This window comes from Somniosus microcephalus, chromosome 4 (genome assembly GCF_052327205.1).
Source record: "Somniosus microcephalus isolate GS21.2 chromosome 4, FLI_Smic_1.0, whole genome shotgun sequence".
Lineage (NCBI taxonomy): Eukaryota > Metazoa > Chordata > Chondrichthyes > Squaliformes > Somniosidae > Somniosus > Somniosus microcephalus.
In genome coordinates this window covers 192,668,257-192,675,994 of record NC_140990.1, presented here as the reverse complement: position 1 = coordinate 192,675,994, position 7,738 = coordinate 192,668,257, and positions in this window count along the sequence as shown.

Here is a 7,738-nt window from a genome sequence, read left to right as displayed (position 1 = left end):
CAAGCTTGGTCACATAGCTAAGGTATGCCGGTCAGGAAAGAAGACCAGCAATAATAAGTCACTGCAGAAGAAGTACAGAAAGGTACATAAGGTGACTGGGAAGAGTCCAGATGAACAGAATTCGGACTCAGACTCCAACAGCAAGGAACTGGGTAGTCTGAGGATTCACAATGTGAGTAAAGAAGCTGACTGACAAACTATCTGGGTCACACTACAGATTGCAAAAGTCCAAGTGAAGATGGAAGTGGACACCGGATCGGCGTTGACGGTCATGAATAAGCAAGATTACAAAAAGTTATTCAAACATATTCCCCTACGGGATACGGAGATAGTATTGCAGACATACACGGGGCACAGAGTATACCCCATCGGAAAGATAGAAGTCAAGGTGAGATACAAGGACAAAGATCACCAAGGGATGGACATGTATGTGCTGCCCAAGGGAGGTCCACCACTTCTGGGACGGGAGTGGATCAGGAAAATAAAGATAGACTGGCATTCACTAAACACAATGACGGTAGATTCCGGAAAGGAAGATGTCAAACCTGAACGGTTGTCCAGAATATTGGACGAAGCTAAAGAGGTATTCCAGCAAGGACTGGGAACACTGAGAGGAATTAAAGCAAAAATCAAGGTTGCAGAACATGCAAGCCCAAAATTTTTCAAAGCCAGATCGGTACCTTACGCGATACGACCTACTGTGGAGGCAGAATTGGAAGAGCTTGAATGTTCAGGGGTACTGTCTAAGGTGGACTGGAGTGAGTGGGCCACGCCCATTGTGCCCGTCATGAAGTCTTCATCAAGTAACAAGCCAGGGGGACCGGGAAAGGTCCGCATCTGCGGAGACTTCAAGATCACAGTTAATCCGGTGCTTCACACGGTACAATACCCGCTCCCGCGGATTGAGGATATCTTTGCTTCATTGTCTGGCGGGAAACACTTCACCAAGATAGACCTGGCACAAGCATACTTACAAATGGAAGTCGAGGAAGAGTCGCGCCAGTATCTCACAATCAACACGCACAGAGGCTTGTATCGTTATAATAGACTGGTTTTTGGAGTAGCTTCGGCTCCAGCAATTTGGCAGAGGGCCATGGAGCAGGTCTTACAGGGTATTCCAAGCACGCAGTGTTACTTGGACGATATCCTGATTACGGGAGAAGACGAGGAGGAACACCTCACAAATTTGAAACTGGTGCTCACCAGGTTGAAGGAATATGGCCTTCGAGTTAATCGCCAGAAATGCGAGTTCTTCCAGAAACGGATCTCGTACTGCGGTCATGTCATTGACCAAGAGGGGCTGCACAAGTCACCTGACAAGATAGAAGCTGTCGTGAAGGCCCCCGCTCCGGAAAATGTATCACAGTTGAGATCGTTTCTGGGGTTGATTAATTATTACCACAAGTTTCTGCCAAATCTATCCACGGTGCTGCATCCGCTGAATGCTCTGTTGCGGAAAGAAGTACCATGGAAGTGGAGCGAGGACTGTAAGAAGGCCTTTCGCAGAAGCAAGGCATTGATTACCTCTGAGGAAGTGTTGGCTCATTTCAACCCAACGTTACCTCTTCGTCTAGCTTGTGATGCTTCCCCTTATGGAATTGGAGCAGTACTTTCACACAAGTTACCAAATGGCTCGGAAAGGCCAGTCGCATTTGCGTCCCGATCATTGACCTCCGCTGAGCGAAATTATGCTCAGATAGATAGGGAGGCCCTCAGCCTTGTGTGGGGAGTAAAGAAATTCAATCATTACCTGCAGGGCAAGAAGTTCACATTACTGACAGACCACCAGCCGTTGGTGTCCATATTCAACCCTAACAAGGCCGTTTCCACTATGACAGCGCAAAGGCTACAGAGGTGGTCCGTGTTACTTGGGGCACACCAATATGACATCAAATACAAAAGGTCCAAACAGCATGGAAATGCTGATGGGTTATCGCGCCTACCGTTGCCAGTAGTAGAAGAGGCGGCTACAGTGGACCCGGTAGAGATGTTCCACTCATCCATAGTGGAATGTCTACCAGTAACAAATTCGATGATCGAAAATGAAGCAAGAAATGACCCGACTCTCTCACGAGTCTACGATTTAACAGTGGAGGGATGGCCAGCACATGGCGAACCAACGCTGCCCACATTTTCGCAAAGGAAAGAACAGCTGTCAGTGTGCCGAGGAACCTTGATGTGTGGATCTAGAGTGGTGATTCCACCCAAACTTCAGCAGAAGGTGCTAAAGGAGCTTCACGAGGGGCATCTGGGTGGAGTGAAAATGAAGAACCTAGCAAGAGCGTTTGTGTGGTGGCCAGGTATTGATGGAGACATCGAAGAAATAACCAAGAGCTGTCTAGGATGCCAGAAGGTCCAAAACGCGCCACCACAAGCTCCTCTGCATCCATGGGAGTGGCCCTCATCTCCTTGGCAAAGGGTACACGTCGACTTTGCTGGTCCATTTATGGACTCAATGTTTCTAATCGCGGTGGATGCACACTCCAAGTGGCCGGAGGTAATAAAGATGTCCTCCACCACCACGGAAAAAACCATCACAGTATTAAGGACCATATTTGCCAGGAATGGGCTGCCGGAACAGATCTGTTCTGATAATGGACCGCAATTTGTGTCCGAAGAATTCAGGAAGTTCTTAAAAAGGAATGGGGTCAAGCACTACACGTCAGCCCCATACCATCCCGCCACCAATGGATTAGCTGAAAGGTTTGTCCAGACCTTCAAGAAGGCCATAAAGGCCATGGGTAATGAAGACATCAACCTACAACATAAGGTAGATAACTTCTTGTTGGCGTACAGGAATGCAACACATGCGGTCACAAACCAAACTCCCGCCATGATGTTTTTCAATAGAAGACTAAGATGCCGGCTGGATTTGATCAAGCCAAACGTCAGAAGGGACGTAGAGAACCGGCAATTTCAGGGCATGAATGAAAGGCCAACTAGATCCTTTCAGATAGGTCAACAAGTTTTGGCCCGGGACTACCGTACCGAGAAATGGCAGCCTGGAACTATTGGGAAAAGGCTAGGGCCGCTGATGTATACCGTGGACATTGGTGACAGCATAATAAGGCGCCATGTTGACCAGATCATAGGGTCATCCACAAAGGACCAACCTACTCCACAACCTTACACGGCTAATGTTGAAGCAGAGATACCCAGAGCACCTACCTCCGATCTGGTAATACTGGAATCAGATGAACCTGACACTGTCCTTCAAGCCGAATCGACCTTGCCAGAAGAACTTACTACCCCGCCGAAAACTACTACACCACCGAGGCGTTATCCGGACAGAGTCAGGAAGCCTCCAGAGAGACTGAATCTGTGAACTGTTTTGCATAAGTTGTATATATGTTATGATGTTATGTTAATGGGGAATAAGTATGTTGTAAGCTAAAAAGGGAGGATTGTAGTGTATGTAACTGTTCTACCTTTAAGAGAACTATTGTATGTAACCGTCCACCTTTAAGAGAACTATTTTAGGTGTGGCACTACTTTATCTTGGCTGCTGTATACTGTAATACCGATGGTGACCACACCGGTATATAAGTGCTGTGTCAGGATTTATTGGGCAGATTCGCCCTGACCTTCGAATAGTAAAGTCCTGTTAAAGTTACTCGTGTAGTCTGTGTATTAATTCGCCATAATACCTACAGACTTTACAAATACTGTGATGGTTTTTTCCATGGTGGTGGAGGACATTTTTATTACCTCCGGCCACTTGGAGTGTGCATCAACCGCGATTAAGAACATTGAGTCCATAAATGGACCAGCAAAGTCGATATGTACCCTTTGCCATGGAGATGAGGGCCACTCCCATGGATGTAGAGGGGCTTGTGGTGGGGCGTTTTGGACCTTCTGGCATCCTAGACAGCTCTTGGTCATTTCTTTGATGTCTGCATCGATACCTGGCCACCACACAAACGCTCTGGCTAGGTTCTTCATTTTCACTCCACCCAGATGCCCCTCGTGAAGCTCCTTTAGCACTTTATCCTGGAGTTTGGGTGGAATCACCACTCTGGATCCACACATCAAGGTTCCTCGGCACACTGACAGCTGTTCTCTTCTTTGCGAGAATGCTGGCAACAGTGGTTCGTCATGTGCTGGCCATCCCTTCACCGTTAAATCGTAGACTCGTGAGAGAGTCGGGTCATTTCTCATTTCCTTTTCAATGGTAGAATTTGTTACTGGTAGACATTCCACTATGGTTGAGTGGAACATCTCCACTGGGTCCACTGTAGGTGCCTCTTCTACCGTTGGCAACGGTAGGCGCGATAAACCGTCAGCATTCCCATACTGTTTTGATCCTTTGTATTCTATGTCATATTGGTGTGCCCCTAGGAAAAGGGACCACCTCTGTAGCCTTTGCACTGTCATAATGGGAACGCCCTTTTTAGGGTTGAATATGGAGGCGAGGGGTTGATGGTCAGTCAACAAGGTAAATTTTTGTCCGTGTAGGTAATGGTTGAATTTCTTCACTCCCCACACCAGGCTGAGTGCTTCCCTGTCGATCTGGGCATAGTTACGCTCAGCTGAGTTCAATGAGCGTGACGCAAAAGCTATCGGCCGCTCCGAGCCATCAGGGAATCTATGCGATAATACCGCTCATACGCCGTAAGGGGATGCATCGCACGCCAGTCTGATTGGCAGTGATGGGTTGTAATGAGCCAACACTTCCTTGGACGTGATCAAGCCTTTGCATTTATGGAAGGCACGTTTACAGTCTTCGCTCCATTTCCAAATTACTCCCGTTTGTAGCAGTGCGTTAAGAGGGTGCAGAACAGTTGATAAGTTCGGTAAAAATTTATGATAGTAATTTATCAATCCCAGGAACGACCTTAATTGTGAGACATTTTCAGATGCTGGGGCTTTTATGACCGCTTCAATTTTTTCAGGTGACTTATGCAACCCTTCTTCGTTAATTATATGGCCACAATATGATATTTGTTTCTGGAAACATTCGCACTTGGGGCGATTTGCTCGTAGGCCCCGTTCTCTCAGCCTAGTGAGCACCTGCTCCAAATTGGCAAGGTGCTCGTTGTCGTTTTCTCCTCTTACAAGGATGTCGTCTAGGTAGCATTGAGTCCCCGGAATCCCTTGCAGGACTTGCTCCATAGCTCTTTGCCAAATAGCTGGAGCTGATGCTACTCCGAAAACCAGTCGATTGTACTGGTATAGGCCTTTGTGTGTGTTTATCGTGAGATACTTTTTAGAGGCCTCCTCAACCTCCGTCTGTAGATATGCCTGTGCCAAGTCAATTTTGGTGAAACGTTTCCCTCCGGATAGTGAGGCGAAAATATCTTCTATCCTCGGAAGAGGATACTGTACCGTGTGAAGGACCGGGTTTACAGTCACCTTGAAGTCCCCACAGATACGAATTTTTCTCTGTTCTTCAGATTTATCATTATTCAATGTTTTCTTCATGACCGGGACGATGGGTGTTGCCCACTCGCTCCAATCTACCTTGGATAACACGCCTGCCTTTTCCAAATTCTCCAGCTCTGCCTCGACTGCTGGACGAATTGCGTATGGTATCGGCCTTGCCTTAAAAAACTTGGGAATTGCCGCATCTTCTACTTTTATTGAGGTGCTGACGCCTTTCAAGGTTCCTAGTTCCTGTTGAAACACTTCTTTGGTGTTGGCCAAGATGTCTTTTAATCGTTCAGGTATGATGTCATCATCATTTTTTTTCTTACTGGTCACCGTCAGTGCCTGAATGGAGTGCCAGTCTAAACATATCTTCCTGATCCATTCACGTCCCAACAGCGGTGGACCACCACCTTGCAGAACGTATAAATATAACTTCTGTATTTCCTTGTTGTTGTATACAACAGGCACCCTTATTTTCCCTCTGGGGTATACTTTCTGCCCCGTATATGTCTTCAAGATAATGGATGTGTCTTTCCAAGGTATATGCGGAAATAGCCGCTCGTAATCCCGTCGACTTATGACGGTCAGAGCTGATCCTGTATCTAGCTCCATTTTAACTGGGGACCCCGCTATCATGAGGGTAACCCAAATGGTCTGGTAATCTTCTTTGGCAATTACATTATGTAATTTGAGACAGCTTAGTCTCTTGTTTCCGGAGTCGCTATCGCTCTTCTGGTCTTCGGAGCTACTGTCCGTCATCATTTGTACCTTTCTGTACTTTTCCTTATTGATTTTTTTTCTGTCAGTGGATTTTTTGTTTCCAGATCGGCATACACGTGCAATGTGTCCCATCTTTCCGCATTGCCTGCATGCTTTGTCCTTGAACCAGCAGCCCCTCTGGTCATGGGTGGATCTGCCGCAGCGATAACATCTCTCGAAACCCCGTGTCATTTCATGGGTGCCGAAGTCCTGTGGCTTTTGCTGTATCTCTGCAGCTCCTCTTGCTGCTGCTTCATATGATACAGCCACACTGAAAGCCTTGTCCAGTGTCAAATCTTTCTCAGAAAGTAACCTTTTCTGTGTTCCTTCACTTAGGAGACCACAGATGAATTTGTCTCGTAGAGAATCTGCCAGTCCTGCCCCGAATTGGCAGTGCTTTGACAGCTTTCTTAATTCGGTGAGGTAATCAGCGTTACTTTCATTCTTGTGCTGATTCCTCCTGAAGAATTTGAATCGTTCCGCTATCAGCAGCGGTGTTGGGTTTAAGTGCTCCTGTAGGGTATCAACAATCTCCTTAAAATTCTTGTCCATCGGTTTGGCTGGAGTGATTAAGTTTCGTAACAGCCCGTATGTCCTTGCGCCCATCAGATTTAGAAGTACCAATGCCTTTTTATCATCTGCTACTTCATTCGCTGTGCAATATACCTCCACTCTTTCCACATATGTGGTCCAATCCTCTATATCACTATCGAAAGCAGTAATATTGCCAGTCTTAGGAATCCTGAAAATCAAAAATGGCACCTCCCGCGCTTTCCTTTTTCCCCTGCCGAGAAAAAATGGTGCCTCCCATGCTTTCCCGCCGCTGCCGCTGCTGACAACGCTGTTCTTCGTGGTTTTTATTTACACAGATATTTTTAATAGTTGGAGACTCGTTCCCGCCGGACTCTCTGGGACTTTTCCCCCCCTCTGCTTGGTCCGAATGCCGACCTGCTTTGCAGCGCCGGCCGTCTCCCGAGTGCTCCACCCTCCATCTCTGTTTGCCTCCGCCTTCCGAATCGCTGCTCGGCCCCGCTGCAGAGCCACCCGATCGAGCCCCAGCCCGCCGCCCAGGAAGGATTAGTGCAGTACCTGCCACCAGCCCGGCTAGCTGGTGAACTCACAGTTTTTTTTTCTTCAACCTTCGTCTGAGGAATCGATCTCCTTGAGGTGCTGCCAAATTGCAGGTAAGTCCATTTCCAATTCGTCGCCACTGTTGTATCCGTGTGTTAATGGAGACACGGAATGCAGGAGTTGGTTTAACAGGTGTTTACTGAACAAAGTCTGGAGGTGAACTAAAAGATACAAGACGCTATACCGGCTTATATACCCGAGTGGTCACTACCGGTATTACAGTACACAGGGGCTCTTAAAGGTATATACACTACAATTACTGGTGGCGGTAACCGGTAGCGCCCCGCAGTGCTGCGCCTCAGGCGATGACGTCATCGCCGTGCGCAGCACTCCGGCCGCAAATGTCAGTCGCGCCCCCTGACCTACCACCGGACGATATGTCCGACAGGGTCAGGGTGGTGTTTTTTCAGTGGTGTTTTTGAGTGCCGGGCTGTTTTCCCAGCTCCCTGCAGCAGGGCCCTGGTGTGTGCAGCACTAGGCT